Source organism: Camelus ferus, chromosome 6, assembly GCF_009834535.1.
Source record: "Camelus ferus isolate YT-003-E chromosome 6, BCGSAC_Cfer_1.0, whole genome shotgun sequence".
Classification (NCBI taxonomy): domain Eukaryota; kingdom Metazoa; phylum Chordata; class Mammalia; order Artiodactyla; family Camelidae; genus Camelus; species Camelus ferus.
The window spans coordinates 63136178-63163934 of record NC_045701.1 but is presented as its reverse complement, the minus strand read 5'-3'; the positions used below and the strand labels follow the sequence as shown (position 1 = coordinate 63163934).

General features: G+C 34.5%; 1 protein-coding gene across 3 annotated transcripts in view; it reads right to left on the bottom strand.

Annotated features, from left to right (window-relative positions):
* The window catches only part of FUT8 (fucosyltransferase 8), a 255665-nt gene that overhangs the window by 200470 nt on the left and 27438 nt on the right, over positions 1-27757 (bottom strand). For all 3 annotated transcript variants that reach the window (XM_032482205.1, XM_032482204.1, XM_032482206.1), the window contains exon 2: positions 3030-3127. The gene's annotated coding sequence lies outside the window, so the exon portion shown is untranslated. The remainder of the gene's footprint in view (positions 1-3029; positions 3128-27757) is intronic.

Here is a 27757-nt window from a genome sequence, read left to right as displayed (position 1 = left end):
AATTCTAAATTGTTGTATCATGATACTTATTCAATCCTAATCAAATCCCATCACCACCACTGCAAGATTCAAATTAAATCGAACATTAAATTCTAAAAGTTTGACCTTGATTTTACCCTTCTAAGACACTACCAAAGTTCTGTCAAGGAGGTGTTCTCCTTTACCACAATAAGCAATAAACTTAGCTTTATTTCATCAATAGGTTGTGTTAGTGATATTTGGTAAGTCAGCATCAGATAATCCTGGCAGAAGATACAACACTCCTATGTCAGAGACAAAGAAAAATTTACTGCTCAAAACAATAGTAGCAGCCAGTGTATCATCTGTTGCACTGGTTCCCTAAGCTCCAATTCCTAAAGGGCAATACAAAGAGAGCCAGGTGACACATGCACACACAGTGGGTTGCATTACTGGAGGAGAAAGCAGAAGCTTATAAAACTCCAATATTTTAAAGGCGTTGCAAGCCAATGTACCCCACCTTTTCCCTAAAGGGATTATCTTGCTTATCCTGGACAGCAAGGAAATCTACCCTCTGTCTTTATGGAAACACTATTTCTACCTTTTCAAGCTGTTTGCCATACAAATTTCCTCGAAAAGATAGCCCTCAGCAAAAGCTGTCAATGCCTCTGCTAGGAAAACATACTGAAGAACAAGAGACTCACAGAGAATTGTCTCCAATAGGTGTCTCCTTTCTCCTAAAGGGGTAAAGATATTTTAGGAAAGCAGAATGAAGTTAGTATTATACAATGAGTAGAAAATGTTCCATGAAGAAAAAGATGAGAGCAAAGAAGTGTACTTCTTGTATAACTTAAAACCACTTTGAGTCTCTTAATCTCTCCATATAGAACTAATAAATGAATTTAGCAAAGTAGGACACAAAGTCAAAGACAAAAATCAGCTGCACTTCTATACACAATGAGAAATTACAAAAACAATTTCATTTATAATAGCATCAAAAAGAATAAAATACTTAGGAAATAACCAAGGAAGTTAAAGACTTGTAAAATGAAAATTACAAAACACTGCTGAAAGAAATTAAAAAAGAGGTAAGTAAATGGAAACAAATCCCATGTGCATATATTGAAAGATTTAATATTGTTAAAATGTCAATATTACACAAAGCAATCTACAGATTCAATGCAAGGCTTATAAAAATCCTAATGGCTTGTGCACAAATAGAGAAAAACCTATCCTAAAATTCACATGGAATCTCAAGGGACCCCCAAATAGCCAAAACAGTTTGAACATAAAAACTGGAGGATTCATATTTCCTAATTTCAAAATTTTACTACAAAGCTATAGTTATCAAAACAGTGTGGTGTTGGCATAAAGACAGACATACAGACAAACAGAATAAAGAGCCTAGAAATAAACTCTCACATACATGGTCAAATGATTTTTGATAGGGTACCAAGATCATTCAGTGGGAAATAAAGAACAATCTTTTGAACAAATGGTGCTGAGAAAACTGGATGTCCACATGCCAAAGAATGCCAAAGAATGAAGTTGAACCCTTACCTAATACCATATACAAAAATTAATTCAAAATGGACCAAATAAGACTGAAAATAATAAACCTCTTGGAAGAAACATAGGACAGAAGTGTCATGACAATGAATTTAACAATGATTTCTTGAATAGAGGATACAAAACGCACAGGTTTAAAAAAGTAAAATACAGACAAATTTGACTTAATGAAAATTTTAAAAATTTTGTGCATCATAAGATACTATCCAAAGAGTAAAAAGGCAACTGACAATATAGGAGAAAATTCTTGCAAGTCACATATTCTAACAAGGAATTACTATGTAGAATATGTAAGAATTTCAAAACAACAACAAGAAAAAAGCAGCATGACCCAAAACTAGAAAAAGGACTTAAAAAGACATTTCTCCAAAGATAGATAAATGACCAGTAAGCACATGAAAAGATGCTCAACATTACCAATCACTAGGGTAATGTAAATGAAAACTAGAATGTAATACCACTTCACACCCATTAAGATGGTTATGAAAGAAAAAGAAAGAAAAGAAAAGAAAAGAAAAGAAAAGAAAAGAAAAGAAAAGAAAGAAAGAAAGAAAGAAGGAAAGAAAGAAAGAAAGAAAGAAAGAAAGAAAGAAAGAAAGAAAGAAAGAAAGAAAGAAAGAAAGGAAGGAAGGAAGGAAGGAAGGAAGGAAGGAAGGAAGGAAGGAAGGAAGGAAGAAAGAAAGAAAGAAAGATGAAAGATGAAAGAAAGAAAGAAAATATCAAGTGTTGGGAAGGATGTGGAGAAATTAGAACCCTTCTGCACTACTGGTAAAAAGCTCCTGTGGAAAACAGTGGTATAGCCATACAACAGAACACTACTCAGCAATAAAAAAGAATGAACTACAGGTACACATAACCTGGATGAACCGAAATGCATTATGCTAAGTGAAAGAAGTCACAATTTAAAAGCTACATACTAAATGATTCCACTTAAATTAAATATTGGAAAAAGTAAACTAAAAGGACAAAACACAGATCTGTGGTTGCCAGGGATTGAGGTGGAGAGAGGTTGACCACAAAAAGGCAGCATGAGTGAATTCAGAAGATTAGGTAATGAATATACATTCGTCAAAATTCATAGACTTAACAAAAAAAAATGAATAAAATTTGAATACGACTGAAATATGAACAAGAATGAAACCTTTAAAAGTAAGCTACTAAAAAATTCAAAAAAAACTAAATTAGTTGTTTATTTTCAGCACCAAATATGCCGCACAACGATGCCGAAAGTATAATGCGTCATATTCAGTGACAACTTGTTTTATCTAGCCCCTTAAAGTAAAAAACTATTAAATAGGAAGTAAAACATTTTCCACTTTATGCACTGCAGATTGTATATAGTAGGTAGCATAAGAAGTATATAGTTCAATAGAGCTTAGACTGACTTGGCCTTTCTATTTCACTGTTACATACATATGTAGCTTCACATACAAAATTAACCATTTCTCAAAATATTAACACATAATTGGAACAGAGAAGTACTGCCCACAAAATGTACTAACCTGAATTTGTTCAGTTAACCAATAAAGGCAATAGAGCCCTTTATCTTGACTGGAAACACTGTCAGGGTCATGGGTGTTCTCTGAGCAAAAGCAGCAACCTGGAACAAAACAAAAACACATGAACTTTAGCCCTACCCAAATTTCACTTACCATCATTATACTTTTTTTAAATCTCCTTTTTTCCCCCTCATGTAGCCAGTCATACATGTAAAACTTTTATATATTCACTTATTCTATAAGCTTTAAATCCTAACAAGGAACAGGTTTTCATTTTGCAAATCGTATTCAAACACACTAACATTCAGTGTCTTAATTTGCTTCATAGTTTATCTTAAAATAAGTCAGAACCTATAAAATTTTGCTTTGTGAACACAAAATTCTTTGTGTCTACTTCTTAACATATAGGGCAATCAGAAACTCTCTTTTCAGACCCATGCTCAAAATCTACGTCCCCACACCTTAATAAGCTGTACAACCTAACTTCTGACTATATTTACACAAACTTCCATTCAAGCCAATTTAATTTGCTTGCTTTCCACGGAATAATTCTGTCATTCTCAGCTGTCACCCTGCAATATACCATTCCTTCTTTTTAGAAGAGGGACTTTTTCTCCCTTATCCTCTTTGTCAATCAATGCACATCCATCAACTTTCTCAAAATGCAACCCCTCCACTCCTCCCAAAGAACTGATATTATCATTCTGTACTCCATTCATTTTTGCTAAAATATTTTGCTGCCTTATATATATGTCATCTCCTGTAGTCTTCTGATTAGCAACATTATGTCCTATTGCTTTTGTCACTACTTCTCCATCATCTAGTACCACACACAGACCCAAAGAAAGTAATCATTATATCTGATCGTCAAGTGAAATGGTAATGAAGATTCATACATCATATGTTCACTGAGTTATGTACATATGTGCAACTCACCAAACAGAAAAAAAAACACCCAAGAATAACATAAAGACCCAATACACTCTATGGAAATGTGTCATCCTGCCAGTTAATTTACTGTTGTTACAACAAGAGATGATTCTCAGATTGACATTAACTGTAAGTAGTCTTTCTCCAATGACATCAAGGCCTACTGAAACCAATTTTTGATGATTAGAAATAATACAGAAGTATCATCACAAACCCCAACTCCTCAAAAGTAATCCAATTATTTTCATTTTAAAATCCAAGCATCAAAAATTTATTCTGAGCCAGAAAAGCCTACAAAAAATTCAATAAATTTCTCTAAATCAAAAATAGCGTATTTTTATATGCCTTACTATTTACATTATCTCATCTGATAGACCTCGCTGAAAAGGATAAACCACTGCCAAGTCAACTACTTCCAGGACCCATAAATATACAAATCCCTAAGTGGCCATTAACTATAAAATCATCCAAGGTTCACTGTGATTCCTTCCTAAAACTTCACCCAAAAGTCTTTACCAACTTCCCATAATAATTCAGTATTATGGAATTTATGCTTCTAGCCACTATGGAGTAAACTGATATCAGATTTATCCTCAGACAGTAAACAACTGCAAAACTAAACAAAATGCATGACACAACAGTTTCCAGACACTGGACAACAATTAGTGTAGATATGCATTCTCTGAGAGAAGGAAACAAGCTAGATAGGCATACGAGCATCACTTTCCACTGAGAGTCACGTTGTAGACACTACTGCAGGCGAAACACAGCAGTATTGAAAAGACAAATAACTTGAAAAGACAAAGATAAGAGTTCAGAAGGCACAGGTGGCAGGAATTACTAGAATAATGTACCAGACAGGAGGCAGTAATGCACAAAAAAGCTCCAGGTATCTTCACTTGAGTTTTGGACTTAATACTAATTTGCACATACCTAGGCTGAAATTCCACAAGGGGAGAAGGGGGGAACCCGCTAGGGAGCTGAAAAAATGAATAATTCAAGAACAACCTCATCCTCAACCTAGCATTTGTAACCAGACAGTCAACTAAATGGAAAACCTCATAATTCACAGGGCATCAGGTAAAGTATTCAGAAAGGTTTTGCCTCCGTATTAGAGCAAAATTACATTATATGGTCCCATTCAAAGATTAAAAGCAGTATCTTAAAGGAGTAAACACTTTTCAAGTAACTTAAATACATTCCAGAAAAAACTTCAAGAATATTTATAGGAATACAAAAATACCCAGTACCCAACAATGTAAAACTTACACTGTCATCTTTTACATGTGTGACAAGCATTAACTAATTTGCCAAGCAGGTTTTTTTTTTAAAGGCAAGGAAATAGAGCTAAATGAGGAGAAATATCAAAGAAAACCAGCCTAGAAATGAACTAGGTTTATAGAACCAGTTTATAGAACTAGGAAACTAGGATTAAAAGTTATTATAAATGTATTCCATATGTTCTAGAAGACAGAGAAAAGACTGAGAGCAATTTAAGTAAAAACATAGAAAAAAGATACAAATTGAACATCTAGAAATGAAAACTAGAATGTTAGAGATGCTCTACCTGACACTTGGTGAATCATGAGATTTTCCACTCTGTCTGATGGATTCAGGCTCTATTCCTGACATTATATGAGCTCTGGGTATTATATTGCTCCCTCAGTTCCTTTTAGGTGGTTCTTCCTTGACCTCAAGTAGTTTCCTCACAAGTATGTACTGATCAGTATTCAAGTGAATTCTTGAAAGGGACTTCTGCAGATCCGCAAAATTCTCTTGCAGCTCTCTCCTCTCTGACACTCTGCACTGTGAACTCTAACTGCCTTGGCTCCTCAGCCTCCTCGCACCACCTTCTCAATTCAGGGATATCTCTAGGCTCCTCCTGGATTCTACTGCCCTACCTCATGCCTAGGAAACATTCCCCAAGCTAGAACAATCATAGGTCTCATCTGATTTGTTTCCTGTCTCTCAGAGATCAATGTCTTTTGTTGCCTGATGGCAAATGCCTTAAGAATTGCTGTCTCATATCTTTTGTCCAGTTAGTTGTTTCAGGTAGAAGGATAACAATCCCTGTTAGTCCATCTTGGCTGGAAGTACTATTTTAATTATTTTAAACAGGGACTATGAGCTAAACTAACTTTGTGATAGCACTGAAAGATGAAATTTTTCAAAACTGTGATGTATTCAGTTAATACCATTTGTATGTTAATAAGTTATCCTGAAACATATAACAAATGCATAATATGTGGTAGAAAAAAAACAGTAACCATGAAAGTGAAATAGGCAACACCCGTTGAGTATAAAGAATAAATGGCATCCAGCAATCAGAAATAATAAAAAGTCAATATAAGGAAAAGCTAATCTTAGGGAAGATTTTTTTGAAAAAAAAAGAAATGTACATGGGAATACATAACCAAGGATGAAGCATATGATTTCATATATGCTCAAATAAAATACATGGAGGAAATTATTCACTTAAGAGGAAATGCTATCCTTGCTCATCAGCGGCATTTGAATTCAGGTTGAAAAAGATCTGCCATAGACTAATCAAAGGTGAACATACTAAAAGAAGAGAAGAAAAACAAGTAAGACTTCAGGAGAAATACAGTAGAACTAAATGAACATCTTACATTCTCACCATGACAGGTAAAGGAAAGTATAAAGAAAAATCCTTTAGAAGATTTTTAAAAGAAGAAGCACAAACAAGGAGGTTAGGAATCACAGGCTTTATTTTCAATCTCTGCTGTTGAACACAGTCAGTCATTTTTATCCATACTGTTAGAAGGAAGAAGACTGTGAGCTAAACTGAACATACTCTGAGTGGGAAAAGAAAAAAAACAGCACAAGGCCAATTCATTCTTATCTTTAAAAAAAACAACAGTCCTATTCTAAAAAAGGACACTACACATAAAAAAAAATCATCACATGTGAAATGAAGAAAAAAACTAAATTTGTAGGAAAATACATGTTTAACAGATGACAAAAAGAAATTCTGTCAGTGATAAAATTGGTCATTTTTAAGAAAAAGAGAAGTTCCATGTGTTTAAATAAAAAGCTATTTACCCCCTGGTAGTAAAGGCTCTGAACACATTTAAATTAAAAATCTAAGTGTAACTCAGGCAATACTAGAGTCTTATAACACCGATGATCATAAGACCATTGTAGGACCCCAAAGGTTGGGCTTTAAACTCCAAGATGCTCTAAACCAGGAGGTAGTATTCTATAGGTGTGACCACCAGACTGAAGTGGGTAAGGGTAGGAGCAGAGATAACCTACAGGAGGCTGTTTACTATGAATTGTTTTACTACTAGAAATTTGTCAACCTCTATTTAGTATTGGCCATGCTGCCGCTAGCTTAAATTTGAAAAGCAGTAAGATAAGACCTCAACATCTTTTAGCTATGAAACAACATTAAGAGAGAAAATACACAGAAGTAGAAAGTAAGCCCCAAAGGAAAGCTTACTAATTATGTTGTATCTCTCCCTTCCCTTCTCCTTTCCCTGTAGTACTAATACAGCAATGAAGCTGGTATATCAAGGGAAGTTGCTCCTTCTAGCATTCTTTCTACATTGGCAAATAGAAATCACTAAAGTAGGTGATACTAAGAAAATATGGAAAGTATTTTGAACTGATAACTAATATGAATTTGAAGAATAAACAAAATACTAAAAATCTGTTTTGCCCATTATTTCAACAAAAATGAATTCATTACTGTAAGACTGTTAAATTCATATTTATTGGTAAGCAAATATTTCCTATAATGATCCTGAAAAGTAACATTACTTTGAAGCAAAATAAGAAGGTAAGTTAGGAACTAAGAGAAGTGCTCACTACTCCCCCTCTAATTCTGAAGTGTCTACATTGTCAACATAAATTAGTACTGAATCAACTTCATTCTAATTTTATCTATTTTCTTACCAGTTAGTAGGGGCCATTTAAATTTTCATTCATATTTTCGCCTAGGTAAATGTATAAGTTCTGTTTGACATTGTAAAGTCAATTCCCTTTTTTTTTTCTTCCTCTTCGTCATGCCAGCCTTATATGCTAAAAATCACTAAAACAGAAATTTGAGACTTGTCATCCTTAATTCATAAATTTGTTCAGATAAGCTTTGTAGAATCACTTAAAATAAGATTTCTGAAAAATTAGAAAGGAAGATTATATCATTATCTATTACAGTCAATATCCTTTTACAGTTATTATCCTTCCAGCTAGTCTTAAATCAGAAGGCAAAGTACCAAAACTTCCATCAGTTATAATACCATCACTCCTTTTAAATTCCCATGGGAAATAACTTGAATTTCTAAATCTTTTTCAACTTGCCTTACATCATACTTGATGTTTTTTCCCAACCCACTCCCCACAAGATCGTGCACACCACAAGGGCTGAGGCTAAACCCATTCATCTTTATATCTTTTAGTGGTTTCTAGCATACTGCTTTGACACACATACATATTTAACATTGTCTGCTCACCAATATCTCTTCTACCCATCTCATAAGGATACTGCAAGGGATTAAACAGCACATTTGTGAGAGTACTTTGCAAAATGAAAATGTTTTGCAGATGTCTGATGAATTTCACTTCATTATCTAAAGTGGAATGCTCCAGGGAATGAGAACAGAACATATGGCCCCAGGGATGAGTGAGTTAAATGGTGGCTTTAATGACTTCCTTTACTCTGTCTTCCATTCTACAGATTTTAGAGTCCACTCAGTCATAGGAGAAGCTTTCATCACCTCAACATCATCCCAGCCCCTATCACTACAGCCCCAAAATCTTCTGGCATTGTTACGGTTTCCAGCACCAGATCCAGTTCTAGCTCCCAGTCTATAGTTCATAATGATTGGCCCTTTTGCTATAATCTTCTGTCTAGGCTTTCCTTTATTGGATTAGATACAGAGGTAAAATCAACAAGCCAGAGTTCTTATGCCCTAACATTATCTCTGTAATGTTGAGTAAATCACTTGTATTTCAGTGCCTTTATTTAAGTGCCAGTGTAAATATGTAACAATGCCAGAGCTGCACTTTAAGTAGGATATGAAGAGCCCAGGATCCAGGTAATCTTTCAACAACACATTCTGGAACTGAAGAAAGAATCCTGAAATAGAAATGATGACGCTTAGACTCTAGCCCCAACTCTGAATATCAGTGTGCTACATGATTTTCGATATATCACATCCCTAGACTTCTAGTTATTCTTCTCTAAATGAAAGAATTGGAATAAATTGTAAAGGTCTCTTCAAGTTCTAAAATTCTGGAACTTAAAGCCTGAACTATACCTTCTAGGAGCCATAAAAATTCTTCAGCTCATATTTCAGTTGAGAACTTTACTCCTTACTAGTAAACATGCCCTCTTCCCCAACAATATTCTAAATAATTCACCTAGACAAGATATGATTTGCATTACCAGTTCGAGGCAAATTTTTCTTTAATCTTTTGCTAAAAAATATTTCTCTCCAATTCAAAAACTTCTTTTTGCTTCATTATTATAAAACAAAGATATTTTCCTATAACTCTTTACCATCAAAAGTACAATGATTATACTTCCCAGAACTACTGGAAACTGGCAAATGCAGCTTATATTCACCAACTTCAGCAGTAAACTCACATAAAATTTACTCTCCAAAACCAACCCAGGCCACCTTCAGCATCACTACATTAAAAACAATTTTTTTTTAATTTTACAAATAGTTTTACATTATAGAAAAGTTGCAATGATAGTACAGAGTGTTTCCAGATACCGGGTACCCAGACTCCTCTATTGCTAACATCTTGCATTACTAAGGTCCATTTGTCAAAATTAATGAAGTGATATTAATATATTATTCTTAATGAAACTCCACACTTTGTTCAGATAAATACATTAAATATCAAAAAAAAATTCAAAGCAAAATTCTTCAAAAGAGCAACTGAAACATAAAATATAGTAAAAGACACATAGTAAATAATTGTCAGAACTAAGATCAAGATACCATTGTCAATAATAAATGCAAAGAGCTTCACTCCTCTACTAAAAGAAAAAAGATTTTTGATTGGCTTATGGATCAAAACTCAATTGTATGCTATGTACAAGGAACATCTAAAACAAAGTAATTAAGAAACATTAAAAGGAAAAGGATAGGAGCAAAGGTATAATGGGCAAACACAATCATAAAGAAAGCAGAGGTCATGATCTTAATAACAGACAAGGTAGAATTCAGGTCCCAAAAGCACCTAATATGACAAAGTTAGGACTTTTTTTTTTTAAATGATGAAGAACAAATTAATTAACATTGAGGAAGATAAATCAGTTGAGTATCTATGCATCAAAAAGTACAGTCATAAGCTTTGTAAAACAAAAATCTATGGTAGATATATGAAGAAATTAATAGAAACAGAGTAACAGTAGGTGAAGCTATAGAAGACCTAAGCAATGTAATCAATAAAGTAGATTATCATACTATATTGAACTTACTATACTGAACTTCGTATTCTGATAGAGAAAATCTTTTTAAGTGACTATTCACAAAAAACAATCATGTAAAAGGCCATAAAGAAAATCTCAACAGAGTAGAAATAACACAAACTAGGTTATCTGATCACAATGCAATAAAACTACATATGAAAAACAACAAAAGGTACCACCTCCTGAAAGTTAAAAAATGTTCTAGTAAACAACTTTTGAATGAAATGAAAAACAAAAACCAAAATTGGAAAATACATATAAATCCAAATGGATGAGAAATCAAAATATAAAAATTAAAACCATGACAGTCCTAGAAGAAAACACAAATGATTTCAAGTATAACCCAGAATGAGGGAAATCTAGCAGTGACTCAAAATACAAAGGCAAGAGATATAATTTTTAATTATTATATATTAAACAATAAAAACTATTTTTTAAAGCCTGCATGTCCAAAACTGCCAAAAACTGTAAGTAAAGGCAAAAAGAAACTGTGAGAAAATATATGGTTACTGAGCACTATTGTGTACTTGAATTGTGGCCAGTCTAAATCCAGGTATTCTGTAAAGGTAACATAAACACAAGTTTTTAAAGACCTGGTTACAAAAGAAGAATTGAAACATCTCATTAATAATTGTTATACTGATTACATGTCAATGATAATACTCATGTTGAGTACTGAAATAATAATTTTAATATATGTGATAATATTTGAATACATAAGTTAATTAAATGAAATTTTATTTTTAACTTTTTAATGTGTAATTTAAGTTTTCTAGTAGCCACATGATTTTACATTTCTACCATTACCTTTCTATTGGACAGCACTAATTTATATTCTGATCCAACAATCATTCAACTCTTCAGCCACCTTAAGATACACTTTTATAAATACAACACAACATATATAGAAGGTTATTCCTTGAACATCATTTGCAATAGAAAGAATTAGAAATACCCCAACAGGGTCTCAATGATTAAACTATGATACATTAACATAGTAGATATTATACAGCTGTAAAAAAGAATGAGGAAGATCTCTATGCATATATTAGTCTCCAGGATATACTGTTACGTAAATAAAAGCAAGGTACTGAACAGAAGAAATACAAAGTATGCCAGCTTTGAAGAAATAAAAAGATGAATTTTTTTAGAAAACAAAACAATAAGAAATACCAAAAATTAATTTTAAAGTTTCTTATAAAAGGCTAAAAAAGGAAAGGGGCCAGGAGGAAGAAGATAGGGGTGGAAGCAAGATTTATTTAAGTATATATTATTGAATACTTTTGATTTTTACACTAAATGAGTGTTTTACATTTTCAAAAATATAATTAAACAAAGGAAAAACAAAAGCCCCAAAATAAATGATCTTAAATTTATACTGAGTTGGTAAAATAACTACACACAAAACAGAATTATTTAAAATGACTTTCAAAGACAGCACTCTGGCTATAGATGTACTAGTAGAATATATTCTAAAGAAAAAACTACTACAGAAATCTTGAATTCAGTTTTATGATTTTATAACAGTAGTAATACTGGTATTGTGATCTGCAAACAACTTTTTTGCCTGGTGTAGGATAAATCAAATAAGTAAATGTGTTATTAGGAACTACAATTTTTAGTATATGAAAAATAAAATGAAAAAAGTTAAGACAAAATAGACTCTAATATTAAATTTGAATTGACATAAGAATCTACTTTTAAAGATATGTATTTCTTAGTTTTGTCCAATAAGAAGTCTTAGGAGAAAAAAATGTCCTTGAAAAATGAACCTGGCACCCAGATAATGGTATCTAAATCTTGTTCTCATATCTGAAGCAAGGAATATATAAAGTGAGCCTGGGACATCATTTATGCCTGACAGAAAGAGTTCATAAACCAATAAAGGCCATCAAAAAGACAGAAAACACACACACACACAAGTAAGCCTGAAGGTTCAATCTCCAGTACCTCCATCAAAAAAATAATAATAATAATAATAAATAACAACCTTGTGTAATCAGATGTTGGTGTTAGTAAACAAGGATTTTAAAAGAGCTATTATAATTATGATCAGTGAATAAAGGAAAATGTGCTTACAAAGAAATATATGCCATAAAAAAAGAACCAAATGGAAATTCTAGAACAATAAAAGAGTATCTAACAAGAACAGATTGCAAATGACATAGAAGAGAGTCAGTGCACCTGAGGATAGATCAATAGAAACTTATTTTAGACCACTAAACTTATTCATCTTGTAACTAGATATCTATACCCTTCGGCCAACATCTCATTTCAGCCACCCCCCAGCCCCTGGTAACCACCACTCCACTCTTTCTGTGAATTCAATTTTTTAGATTCCACATGTAAGTGATATCATACAGTATTGGTCTCTCTCTCACTTATTTCACTTAGCATAATGTCCTCAAGGTCCATCCATGTTAATGGAAATGACAGGATTTCTTTCTTTCTCAAGGCTGAATAATATCCCAATGTATATGTATACCACATCTTCTACATCCATTTATCCACTGACAGACATATAGGCTGTTTTCGTATCTAGGTTATTGTGAATACATGCTGTAATAAACATGGGTGTGCAGATTACCTCTTCAAGATCCTGTTTCATTTCCTTTGGATATATACCCAGAAGTAGAATTGCTGGATCATATAGTAGCTTTATTTTTAATTTTTAGGGAACCTCCATACTGTTTGCCATGGTGGCTCTACTAATTGACATTCCCACCAACAGTTCACAAGAGTTCCCTTTTCTACATAGCCCTGCCAACACTCGTCTCCTGTCTTTTTGATAACAGCCATTCTAACAGGTATGAGGTGATATCTCCCTTGTGGTTTTGATTTGCATTTCCCTGATGATTAGCGATGTCAAGAATCTTTTCATACATCTGTTAGCCATTTGTATGTCTTCTAAGGAAAAATATTCAGTTCTCTGTTCATTTTGTAATCAGATGAAAAATGGGTTCTTTTACTATTGGGTTGTATGAGTTCTCTATATTTTTTGGATATTAACTCTTTATCAGACTACTTCTGCAAATATTTTCTCCCATTCCACAGGTTGAGGTATATTCCTTCTATCTAATTTTTTGAGAGATTTTATCATGAAAGGATGTTGTCTTTTGTCAAATGCTTTTCCTGCATCTATTGAGATGATCATAAATACAATGTTTATCCTTCAATCTATTAATTTGGTACATCACATTTATTGATTTGTGGGAAGAAGGGTATAACTCAAGTGGCAAAGCGCATGCTCAGCAACCAAGAGGTCCTGGGTTCAATCCCCAGCACTTCCTCCAAGCGGAAATCAATGAAGAAACCTAATTACCTCTCCCTTATAAAACAAACAATATGAACATTTATTGATTTGTGTTTGTTGAACCATCCTTGTACCCCAGGGATAAATTCCACTTGATCATGGTACATGATCCTTTTAATGTATCGTTAACTTTGCTAATATTTTGTTGAGGATTTTTGCCTCTAGTTTCTTTTTTCTTGCAGTGTCCTGGTCTGGTTTTGGTATCAGAGTAATATTGGCCTCATAAAATGAGTTTGGGAGTGTTCCTTCCTCCTGTATGTTTTTCGAAGAGCTTAAGAAAGACTGACATTAATCTTTCTTTAAATGTTTGGTAGAATTTACCAGCAAAGCCCACCTGATCTTAAAGTTCTATTTGTTGGGAGGTTTTTGATTACTGATTTAATCTAGTAAGTGTTCTGTTCAGATTTTCTATTTCTCCTTGATTAGTTCTTGGTAAGTTCTTCAACTTGTTGCTGTATAAATGTTCACAGTAGTCTTTTAGAATCTAAATCCTTTGCATTTGCTCAAGTGGTAGAGTACATGCTTAGCATACACAAGGTGCTAGGTTCAATCCCCAGTATCACCTCCAAAAATATATAAATAAGTAAACAAACAAATAAACAAACCTAGTTACCTCCTCCCTCTTCCCCCCCTCAAAAATCCTTTGCATTTCTGTGGCATCAGCTGTAACATATCTTTCATTTCTGATTTTTATTTAAATTCTTTTTTTTCTTGGTGAGTCTAGCTAAAGCTTTGTCTATTTTGTTTATCTTTTCCCAAAAAAAGTCTTGTAGTTTCACTGACATTTCTATTGTCTTTTTAGTCTATTTCATTTGTTTCTGCTCTGATCTTTGCTACTTTCTTTTTTCTACTAACTTTGGGCTTAGTTTGTTCTTCTTTTTCTTGTTCCTTGGAGTACATAAAGTTAGGCTGTTTATTTAAGCCTTCTTTTTCCTTAATGTGGCCAGTGATTGTATGAACTTCCTGATTAGAACTGCTCTGGCTGCATCCCATAAGCTTCGGTATGGTAGTATTTCCATTTTCATTTGTCTTAAGGTAACTTTTTATTTCTCTTTTGATTTCTTCTTTGACCCCTGGTTGTTCAGTAGCATGTTGTTTAACCTCCACATATCTGTGAATTTTCCAGTTTTCTTCTCATAATTGATTTCTAGTTTCATACCACTGTGGTCAGAAAAGATGCTTGATAGAGTGAAACTATTCTGTACAACACAGTTAACAGCAGATACACATCATTATATATGTCAAAATTCATAAAATATACAATACAAGGAGTAATTCTAATGTAAACTATGGACTTTAGTTAATAATAATATATCAGCCAAATATAGATTTGTTATGTTGTTCACTTCAAATATAATGTTATATGTCAATTATATCTCAAAAAAATTTACATACTCTAAAAATAATAATAATAATACACCAGCATTGGTTCATCAATCATACAAATGTGTCACTCTAATGCAAGAGGTTAATAACAGGAGAAATGGGCAGGGCAGGGGAATGTAATGTGAGAACTCTACTTTCTAATCAATTTCTCTGTAAACTTAAAACTCAAAAAAATTAAGTATTAAATTTTCTTAAAAGACATCATAAGCAAAATCAAAAAAAATGAAAAATTGGAAGAAAATATTTACCACGTTTAACAGAGAAAGATCTACTACCCCTAGTATAAAAAGAATTCTTAAAAACTGACAGAAAATAGGACCAAAAACCTGATAGAAAAATTGGCAACAGATAATTCACAAAAAAAAAATACATAAAAATGGCCCTTAAACATAGGCAAGATGTTCAGTACTTTGGCCTACCACCTCTCGCCTATCCCCCCAAAATTTTAATATAATATTCCGCTGGCAAGATTGTGGGAAAACAGGTACTCTCAGAAATTGCTGGTGTATAACACCCTGAGAAGGAAAAAACATCACTACTAGGTAACCCTGAAAAAAATGAATAACCTGATTCTACTAAGATGAAACAGACAAACCCAAACTGAAGGACACTCTACAAAGTAATTGGCTTACACTCTTCAAAAAATCAGTGTCGTAAAAGACAGAGACTTCTCCAAATTAAAGAAAATGAAAGAGAATGAGAACTAAAAGCAACTCATGATCCTGAATTTGACCCTGACTAGAGAAAAATAGTTTTTCTTTTGCTATATTATACAGTCAATTGGCAAAATTAAAATTCATAGATAGACTAAATAAGTAAGATTTAATAAATACAGATAAATGAATAAGGTTTATAGATAGATTAATTTCCCTTTGTTATGTCAGGAGACTGTCCTCCATTTCATAAAATACACAGAGTTTCAGAGGATCATGTCTATAGCTTTCAAATAGCTCAAAAAAAAAAAAAGAATGACAGAAATATAATTTAAAAGAAAATTATAAACAAAATGTGGTAAAATATTAACATTTGGAGAGCTAGATACTACTCTTGTATCATTCATTTTTTTGCAAGTCTGAAATTACTTCCAAATACAAAACTTGAAAAACTTTAAAGGTCAATAGGGTATTAATTTTGAGATTGGAAAATAGAGATAGGGAACCTGACCTAGGATGAGGCAAAAGATGGAGAAGACTCTGCTAGACAGTAAGGTTCAAAACTGTGTATAGTATACAAGAGTAGAAATTGGAACCATGTCTATCAATGCCTGCCTTCTGTCTTAATTCATTCCCATATCCAGCCAGTGCCCACCACACAGGGTATACTCTAATAAGCATGTGATAAACGGATGAACCTGTATAAAAATATCAACCAGCAAAGATAATCTGCATGAAGAAAGGAACCAAGCTATTCAGAAATAAGTTCTAAAGATAAACATGAAGTTTCTAAACATATTTTAGTGGCAGAGTATTTTTTCCTACTAAAATCCTAAACAGAACCTCAATATAGAAAAAAAAATTAAAGTGGAATAGCTCTAGGTTTAGTGTAGATCTGATAAAGGTTTGGAACCCCTCAACTTCTCTTCCTCTAGCACCAAAACCCTAACACCAATTTCTCAAGATTCAAGAGCTCTGAGAATGTAATTTAAAGATGAAAGGATAGTATTATATTGAAGCTCCTGTACCAGCCTTCACTGATAAAAACTCTTCCTTGCTTTTTCTAAACCTTGATCCATAGATCCTTGTTTTTTCTAAACCTTGATCCAAAGAATCACTCGAAACCAAGGCAAAATTATTTCCTTTTCACTGTTCTAAGCCTTTGGAAGTGTTAAACGTTCAAGATTGGTTCTTCTCAAGAACCTTCTATGGCTGGGATTTCTTAAAATGCATAGTAGCCTAAAGCTATGACAAGAAGTTATCGTCTAATAACTAAAAGATATATCCACAAGTTGGCCTACTGCATATAAAGTGCAGTCCATGAATCCACTGGAATCCCCTAAATGCTTTCAAGGGTTCACAAAGCCAAAACTATTCTCGTAATAACACTGAGATGATAACTGCCTTTATCACAGAGTTAACATTTGCATGCACATTACAAAAAACAAAGATGGATAAAACTGCTGGTGCCTTAGAATGAATCAAGGCCCTGGCAACAAAGTCACTGTATGCTTCGCTGACATATAATTTGGGGGGGGGGGCCCTCAGGGGAAGGGAGGGTGAAGGGGAGCTAGTTTAACTTAAGAATATCCTTGATTAAAAACAAACACACAAGCAAAACAATATCCTTGATAAAGACTAAAAATTATTTTTATTAAAGTCTCAACACTTCAGAATAGAAAATAGTCTCTGTACTGAAACAGAAGTAGGCAATAAAACATTTCTGTGCATATCAAAGGACTTGAGGAAAACCACCTACAGGATTGGTTGAGTTGCAAACTGAAAGAGCCAATTTCCATGGAACATCATTTTTACTTGAAATTATGGTTGTAAGACCTGCATATTTGGCAGAAATTTACTTGAAAATGAAAAAAGTAAGCCTTTCACTTAAGTGACAGTTGACAATGATAAAATTCAAACTCTCAAGTAAAAATTAAAAGTTGAGGAAACATGTATTCATCACCACTGGCTTAACATCTTCCCTTTCCAATGAGATTGGGATACTATCAACAAGTGATTTTTTTTAACATTGTTTTTATTGAGTTATAGTCATTTTACAATGTTGTGTCAAATTCCAGTGTAGAGAACAATTTTTCAGTTATACATGAACATACATATATTCACTGTCACTTTTTTTTCTCTATGAGCTACCACAAGATCTTGTATATATTTCCCTGTGCTATACAGTATAATCTTGTTTATCTATTCTACATATGCCTGTCAGTATCTATGAATTTTGAAATCCCATTCTCTCCCTTCCCACCCCCTGCCCCCTTGGCAACCACAAGTTTGTATTCTATGTTTATGAGTCTGTTTCTGCTTTGTATTTGTTCTTTTTTTTTTTTTTTTTTAAGATTCAACAGCTGAGTGATCTCATATGGTGTTTTTCTTTCTCTTTCTGGCTTACTTCACTTAGAATGACATTCTCCAGGAACATTCATGTCGCTGCAAATGGTGTTATATTGTCAGGTTTTATGGCTGAATAGTATTCCATTGTATAAATACACCACATCTTCTATAAAGAAGTCATCTGTTGATGGACATTTAGGCTGTTTCCATGTCTTGGCTATTGTAAATAGTGCTGCCATGAACACTGGAGTGAAGGTGTCATTTTGAAGTATAGTTCCTTCTGGATATAAGCCCAGGAGCGGGATTCCTGGGTCATATGGTAAGTCTATTCCTAGTCTTTTGAAGAATCTCCATTCTGTTTTCCACAGTGGCTGCACCAAATTGCATTCCCACCAGCAGTGTAGGGGGGTTCCCTTTTCTCCACAGCCTCTCCAGCATTTGTCATTTGTGGACTTTTGAATGATGGCCATTCTGGCTGGTGTGAGGTGATACCTCATCATAGTTTTGATTTGCATTTCGCTGACAATGAGTGATATTGAGCATTTCTTCATGTGCCTATTGATCACTTGTATTTCTTCTTTGGAGAATAGCTTGCTTAGGTCTTTGGCCCATTTTTGGATTGGATTGTTTGTTTTTGTTCTTATTAAGTCGTATGAGCTGCTTATGTATTCTGGAGATCAAGCCTTTGTCGGTTTCATTTGCAAAAATTTTCTCCCATTCCGTAGGCTGTCGTTTTGTTTTAATTATGGTTTCCTTTGCTGTGCAGAAGCTTGTAAGTTTCATTAGGTCCCATTTGTTTATTGTTGCTTTTATTTCTATTGCTCGGGTAGACTGCCCTAGGAGTACATTTTTGAGATGTATGTCAGATAATGTTTTGCCTATGTTTTCTTCTAGGAGGTTTATTGTATCTTGTCTTATGTTTAAGTCTTTGATGCATTTTGACTTTATTTTTGTGTACTGTGTAAGGGAGTGTTCTAGCTTCATTGATTTACATGCTGCTGTCCGGTTCTCCCAACACCATTTGCTGAAGAGACGGTCTTTATTCCATTGTATATTCTTGCCTCCTTTGTCGAAGATGAGTTGACCAAAAGTTTGTGGGTTCATTTCTGAGCTCTCTATTCTGTTCCACTGGTCCATATGTCTGTTTTTGTACCAATACCATGCTGTCTTGATTACTGTAGCTCTGTAGTATTGTCTGAAGTCTCGGAGAGTTATTCCTCCAGCCTCTTTCTTTCTCTTCAGTAATGCTTTAGCAATTCTAGGTTTTTTGTGGCTCCATATAAATTTTATTATGATTTGTTGTAGTTCTGTGAAATATGTCCTGGGTAACTTAATAGAGATTGCATTAAATCTGTAGATTGCCTTGGGCAGTATGACCATTTTAAAAATATTGATTCTTCCAATCCAGGAGCAAGGGATATCTTTCCATTTTTTAAAGTCTTCTTTAATTTCCTTAATCAGTGTTTTATAGTTTTTCATGTATAAGTCTTTCACCTCCTTGGTTAGATTTATTCCTAGGTATTTTATTAATTGGGTGCTATTTTAAAGGGGATTGTTTCTTTACTTTCTTTTTCTGTTGATTGCTCATTAGTGTAAAGAAATGCAACTGATTTTTGAACGTTAATCTTGTAACCTGCTACCTTCCTGAATTCTTCAATTATTTCTAGTAGTTTTTGTGTGGACCTTTTAGGGTTTTCTATATATAGTATCATGTCATCTGCATATAGTGACACTTCTACCTCTTCTTTCCAGTTCAGATCCCTTTTATTTCTCTCTCTTATCTGATTGCTGTGGCTAAGACTTCCAAGACTATGTTGAATAGGAGTGGTGATAGTGGGCAGCCTTGTCTTGTCCCCGATTGTAGTGGGAAGCTTTTGAGTTTTTCACCATTGAGTACTATGCTGGCTGTAAGTTTGTCATATATAGTTTTTACTATGTTGAGATATTTTCCCTCTATACCCACTTTGGTGAGTTTTTATCAAAAATGGGTGTTGAATTTTATCAAATGCTTTTTCTGCATCTATTGAGATGATCATGTGGTTTCTGTCCTTTCTCTTGATGATGTGATGTATTACATTGATTGATTTGCATGTATTGAACCACCCTTGTGTCCCTGGGATGAACCCCACTTGGTCATGATGTATTATCTTTTTTATGTGCTGTTGGATTCTATTTGCTAATATTTTGGTAAAGATTTTTGCACCTATGTTCATCAGTGTTATTGGTCTGTAATTCTCTTTTTTGGTGGTATCTTTGCTGGTTTTGGTATCAGGGTGATGGTGGCTTCATAGAATGAGTTTGGGAGTATTCCCTCCTTTTCAGTCTTCTGTAAGAGTTTTGAGAAGGACTGGTATGAGTTCTTCTTTGTATGTTTGCTAGAATTCTCCAGTGAAGCTGTCTAGTCCTGGACTTTTATTTGTAGGGAGGTTTTTTATTGCTATTTCGATTTCATTTCTAGTGATCGGTTTGTTCAAGTGGTTTCTTCTTGATTCAGTCTTGGTGGACTGTATGCTTCCAGAAACTTGTCCATCTCTTCTACGTTATCCAGTTTGGTTCCATATAGTTTTTCATAATATTTGCATATGATATTCTGCATTTCTATTTTATTTGTTGTAATTTCTCCATTTTCCTTTCTTATTTTACTTATTTGTGCTCTCTTTTTTCTTCTTTGTGAGTTTGGCCAGAGGTCTGTCTATTTTATTTACTCTTCAAAAAACCAGCTTTTGGTATGATTGATTTTTTTTCTACTTTTTTTTTTAATCTCTATTTTATTTATTTCCTCCCTGATCTTTATAATTTCCTTCCTTCTGTTGACTTTTCGGGTTTTTTGCTCTTCTTTTTCTAATTCTTTTAGCTGGTGGGTTATATTGTTTATCTGAGATTGTTCTCTTTGAGGAAGGCCTGTATCACTATAGACTTCCCTCTTAGCACTGCCTTTGCTGCATCCCATTAATTTTGTGTGGCTGTGTTTTCATTTTCATTTGTCTCAAGGTATTTTTTAATTTCAACTTTGATTTCATCATTGGCCCATTGGTTTTTTAATAGCATGTTGTTTAATCTCCATGCTTTCCTTTTTTTCTCCTTTGTTTCTCTGTAGTTGATTTCTAGTTTCATGGCATTGTGATCAGTAAAGATGCTTGAGATAATTTCTATCTTCTTAAAACTGTTGAGGTTTCTTTTGTGCCCAAGTACATGATCAATCCTAGAAAATGTTCCATGTGCAGTTGAAAAGAATGTATATCCTATTTTTGGGGGGTGTAATGCTCTGAAAATACCCAAAAGCTCTCATTTTTCTATTGTATCATTTAACTTCTCTGTTGCCTTATTTATATTCTGTCTGGAAGATCTGTCTACTGATGTTAATGTGGTGTTAAAATCTCCGACAATGATTATATTCCCATCAGTTTCCCCCTTTACCTCTGTTAGTAATTGTTTTATGTACTTAGGTGCTCCTATATTGGGTGCATATATATTAATGAGTACAATACCCTCATCTTGTATTACTCCTTTAATCATTATAAAATGTCCTTATTTATCTTTCTTTATGGCCTTTGTTTTAAAGTCTAGTTTGTCTGAAATCAGTACTGCTACACCTGCTTTTTCGGCATTTCCATTTGCATGGAATATCCTTTTCTATCCTTTCACTCTCAATCTATGTGTGTCCTTCTCCCTAAAGTGGGTCTCTTGTATGCAGCATATTGAAGGTTCTTGCTTTATTATCCAGTCTGTCACTCTACATCTTCTGATTGGAGCATTTAGTCCATTAACATTTACAGTAATTAATGATAGATGTGTGTTTATTGCCATTTTGAACTTGTTTTTGCAGTTGATTTGGTATTTCCTCTTTGTTCCTTTCAACAAGTAATTTTTTTTTTGATGCCATATAATGAAATGTAATGTGTCAACACTTGGAAGATCTGCATAACTCAATGAATCAGTATTTTCCAAATGACCCAAGCTTATATGTTACAAAACCACACATAGGTTAAAGATCCATTCAAAGTACACAACATAGCCATGGATTTTAATGTAATAAAGTAAAAAGTAAAAAGGTTCACTGATAATGTTTCAGATTTCACAATTTAAAAAACTACCTTTTGTCATGTTTTGATGGAGAATCATAAAAGGAGATTCACAATCATCTAAAAAGCTAAAATTACTTCTCTCTACATATATATATATATGCCGTATTTTCTTCACATACTCCAACAGAAACAATACATCACAATATGACAGCAGAAGCAAATATAAAAATCCAGACATCTATTAAGCCAGACATTAAAGAGTTTTGCAAAAATGTAAAACAATGCCACTATTCTCATTAACTTTTTCTTGTTTTGAAAATTAGTTGTTTTAATTTAAAATGTTATAAACATATAATAGGTTTATTATTATTATTTTTAATGAATACTTATGTTAAATTTGTTCTAACTTAATGTGGTAAGTACCAATATAACCCCAAAAAGCTCCTCATAGTCTCCTTCAGTAATTTTTAAGAATGTAAAATGGGTCTTAAGAACAAAAGTTTGAGAAACACAACTATAGAGAAACAGACTGATTTGTCAGAAAGCTTCCTCTAATCTTATAGAATAACAAAAAAGAAAAATTTGACAGTCATTACTATCAACATAGCTCCATTCATTTCAGTACAAGTAAAACAAATGTTCTTAAAGTACAACTAAACACTACTATTAATCTTTAAATATTATTTTCTCTCAGTAAATACTTACTTTTTCAAATATAACAGAAAGAAACTTTAAAATCCCTAAATAATGTTTAATTGTAAACTTTTCTCTTCCTATTGTATCATTAATGTTGAAAAATGTCAATGGTTTTGGATGGAATGGAAAACATTTAAAAGCTCAAAGAAGAAAATAAAATTGTCACCTCTCCCTGCTTATACAAACATTCAATGCATAAAGCATCATTAATTAGTACTGCTGAGAATAGGAATAATTCTAACATTCAAAACCATTTACTCAGCAACTGTTATCACCATTCTTTCAGATCTAAATAAAACTATGACAAGTGAAAAAAGTTTATTAGATTTTCAAGGTAAGAAGCAATTATATAAATAAAACACCATCAGAAATATATTTTGGTCTTTTAAAGTAAAACTCGGAAAAGCAAGATGGCGGAGTAGATGGCTTGTAGCTCACTCTCTCCCACAAATACACCAAAACTCACATCTATGGACCTACTCAGCCAACCAGAGCAACTGCTGAACTCCAACAGAACATCGCCCTCTTCGAAAGACAAAGATGCCAAAAATCTGGTAAGAGAAAAGGAAAAAAGAAAGAAGAAAAAGCAAAACAGTGTGGGACCGATCCCATGGGGAGGGAGCAGCAAAGGAGGACTGGCGCTCATTCGCTGGGCTCCCCACCTCCAACAGAGAGGTGAGCAGGACAGAAGGGGAGCCTCCAAGGCTCAGATCCACCCTGGGCACCCCTTGACTGACAGAACTGAGTTAAATGGGCACAAAGGGTCCCCGCAACACCCAGCCCGAGACGCGAGCCGGCAGCTGGGGCCAGGACAGGCTGCCCGAGACAGGTGGAGGACTGGGGTGGCTGCACTGAGGCAGCCCCGGGGGACTGCAGGGTGCTGCGCACCGTGGCTGGGAGGGGATACAGAGCAGAACAACCTTGGTCCCCCATAAATTGCAAAAAAATCAAAGCAACACAGCTGGTGTGCCCCAGGGGGAGGGGCGCCGTAGCCTTTGTCTCATCAGACCTGCGCCACCATTACTGGTGCTTCTCACGAGAAGAGAGGCAGGGCTCAGCCACAGCCGCCATCTCCTCCTGTGTACAGCACCTAGACGGGGACGGGGCCGAGCCCTGAATCCACACCTGGGGGCTCCGCAACCTCTTAGGCAGGACTGAGACTTGTTTACAGCCCGAGGCAGATAGGATCTTTCTGCCCTGGTCCCTCAGAGAACTTATGCCGCCAAGACAAACAAGGAGCTGAGTTTTGGCACAGAGGAGGGGGCGGGGCCATTCCACGGTCTTCCCCAAGCCTGCCTTCAGAGCGTCCACCCAGGGTGGAGCGGGCAGCTGCACAGAGCAGCGGAGCGACTGGCACTGGGAGAGGGTGGGCAGCACCCCCCTTCCTGGCAGGAACGCAGCACCTGACCATGGTGCTGGGAGGGGGTCGAATCTGCTAGCGGACAGCCACTGGTAGCAGCACAGACAAGGGCGCCAACAGAGGGCCTCTGGAAACAGCAAGATGAGTTCGCGAAACAGGGGGAAGACACAAAGACCTCTCGATAAAATCATTAAGAGTACACCATCTCCAGGAGAACTAGATAACTGATACGCCTTAAGCCATGGTGCCAGAGAGATATGAGCAATATGAAGAAGCAGAGGAACCACTCCCAATTAAAAGATCAAGAGAAATCCCCTGAATGCATGATCAAGGAAATAGACATTGATGGCCTACTAGATGAAGATTTCAAAAAAGGAGTGATCAAAGTACTGAAGGAACTAAAAGACATAGTGTTTAGAGATATAAAATTGTCAAAAATGAAATAGAAGCTATAAAGAACCAAATAGAATTAGTAAGCTCATTTGCTGAGATGAGAGCTGACTTAAAGGCTGTACAAAGCAGGCTAGATAATGCAGAGGAACGGATAAGTGACCTAGAATACAGGACAACAGAAAGCACCCAATCAGAACAGCTGAGAGAAAAACAAATAAAAAACAATGAAAACAATATAAGGGACCTATGGGATAATATAAAGCATGCCAATCTACACATAATAGGTGTTCCAGAAGAGGAAGAAAGAACAAAGGAGATTGAAAAGGTAGTTGAAGAAATCATGACTGAAAACTTCCCAAACCTAAAGGAATCAGATATCCAAGTGCAGGAGGCTCAGAGGGTCCCAAACAGGAAGAACCCAAACAGACCCACACCAAGACATATCATAATCAAGACGGCCAGAGTCAAGGATAAAGAAAGGATCCTAAACGCAGCAAGAGAAAAACAAAGAGTGAGTTACAAGGGAACCCCCATAAGGCTCTCAGCTGATTTCTCTACACAGACACTACAGGCCAGAAGGGAGTGGCAAGATATATTCAAAGTCCTGAATGAAAAAAAGATGCAGCCTACGATACTCTATCCAGCAGGCTAACCTTTAGAATAGAAGGAGAGGTAAAGAACTTCACAGACAAGCAAAAACTAAAAGAGTTTAGCAACACTAAACCCATGCTAAAAGAAATAATGACAGGTCTATTCTAAATAGAAAAGAAGCAGGATGCTACAAAAATGAGAAACTCATAACTGGAAAGGAGATAACTGCCATGAATTACAAAAAGAATAAACACAAAATTGTAAAAGAAGACATCTAAATCATTAAGAGTGGGAGAGGGAAGCAAGGAAAGCCACTGTGGAAAACAGTATGGAGATTCCTCAAAAGACTAGTAATAGACTTATCATATGACTCAGGAATCCCGCTCCTGGGCATATATCCAGAAGGAACCCTACTTCAAAATGAAACCTGCACCCCAATGTTTATAGCAGCACTATTTACAATAGCCAAGACATGGAAGCAGCCTAGATGTCCATCAACAGATGACTGAATAAAGAAGATGTGGTATATTTATATGATGGAATACTATTCAGCCACAAAAACCGAAAACATAACGCCATTTGCAGCAACATGGATGTTCCTGGAGAATGTCATTCTGAGTGAAGTAGGCCAGAAAGAGAAAGAAAAATACCATATGAGATCGCTTATATAAGGAATCTAAAAACAAACAAACAAAACAGAAACAGACTCACAGACATAGAATACATCTTGTGGTTGTCAAGGGGGCGGGGGGTGGGAAGGGACAGACTGGGATTTTAAAATGCAGAATAGATAAACAAGATTATACTGTATAGCACAGGGAAAAATATATAAGATCTTGTGGTAGCTCACAGCAAAAAAAAAATGTGACAATGAATATATACATGTTCATGTATGACTGAAAAATTGTGCTCTACACTGGAATTAGACACAACATTGTAAAATAACTATTACTTAATTTAAAAAATGTAAAAAAAATCTTTTTACAAATAAAATTACAGGCTCAACTGAAAGAAAGAAAGAAAGAAAGAAAGAAAGAAAGAAAGAAAGAAAGAAAGAAAGAAAGAAAGAAAGAAAGAAAGAAAGAAAGAAAAACTCACACTATTTAATTTTCACTGATATTATCATTATTGTCTACCAGTAAGTTTAATCTCTCTTTTTAAAAAATCAATAAATTTGAAAGTAATAAGAAAAAATTTAGAGACCTATCTGTGCTGAAATTTTTAAACAGTAATAATAATAATGAGACTGACTTAGTTATAGAATTTGGAAGACACCACATACCAGTACATATTGCCAATATGTAAAAGAAGTCACTTTGTTTGTGCCAAATTGAGAGCATCTACAGAAAGTTTAAGGACTCATATACAGTGTTTAGGTTATTTGATAATAATAACCCTAAAAGGCAACATTTTTTTTAGCACTTACTATGTGCCAGTTATTGTTCTAAGGGTTTTGTTCTTACATGAGATAACTCATTTAATTCTCACAGCTCTCTAAGTTCGTCTCTACTTTATAGAAGAGGAAACTGAAACAACATGACTTGCCTAATGACACAGAAAATTAAGAGGAAAAATGGGATTTGAACCCAGACAGCCTGTCTCCAGAACGTGGACTTCTAAAAGACTATATCACACTGCCTTTGCAGTGATGTGTGCTAGGATGAAAACTAATGTTTGCAGTGACTGCCCAGGTTATCAATGACTATAGACTGCTTTCAGTTTTTACAGGAACTCTCATTATCCCTGACCATGTGAATGCCTCTTCTTCAAACCCTCCTGTCTTGACACTTGATATCTTTTTGTTCTCTGAATATGTTGGTTTTCCTTTGTTGATCACTTTAACAAATATCTGTTGGACACCTACTAAGATCCAGGCATTACTCAAACTGCTGAAGATAATGCAATGAACAAGAGTTAAGAATCTCTGCTCCTCTGCTTGTCTTTTTAAAACTAAGAGCTAAATATTGCACAAAAAAAAATAAAATCTGCTTAATTTCAATGTAATGTCTGCTATATGACTTACTGTATTTTTAATATGCCTGAAATGTTTCATAGGTTAAAAAAGAATCTTAGCAGGGACTATTAGAAGAAAGGGAAATGGGGTAAGAATAAGGGAGAAAATGGGAGGAAGAGAAGGGCAAGGAAAATAGGAGGGATGAAGAGAAGAGGGCAAGGAGAAGAGAGGAAGGAAAATAAGAGGTGAAAAAGGTGACTAACCTGCTAACTGTACCTTCCACAAAGCTGGCTGGACATTTTAAGTATATGATACGTATCAATAGATATTTTTTTCTAGGTATCTCACAGTTAACTAACTAAAAAGCACTGCTTAAATAAAGCATTTGTTAACTGAGACAAAATTTCTTACAAACCATATTCAGTGTTCAAGGCCAGTAACATCATTCTTCCTGTTTAACTATGCTTAGCTTGTTAACCTGAAACTGAACTGTAAACATGTTATACTAGTTAAACTTTTGTATTTTTATCATCAGGTTCATTTAAGAACAATTATCTAATTCACTTACATTCTAATTCACTTACATTTCTATTTTACTTTCATTGAAATAGTCTTATAGATAGGTACTGGCTA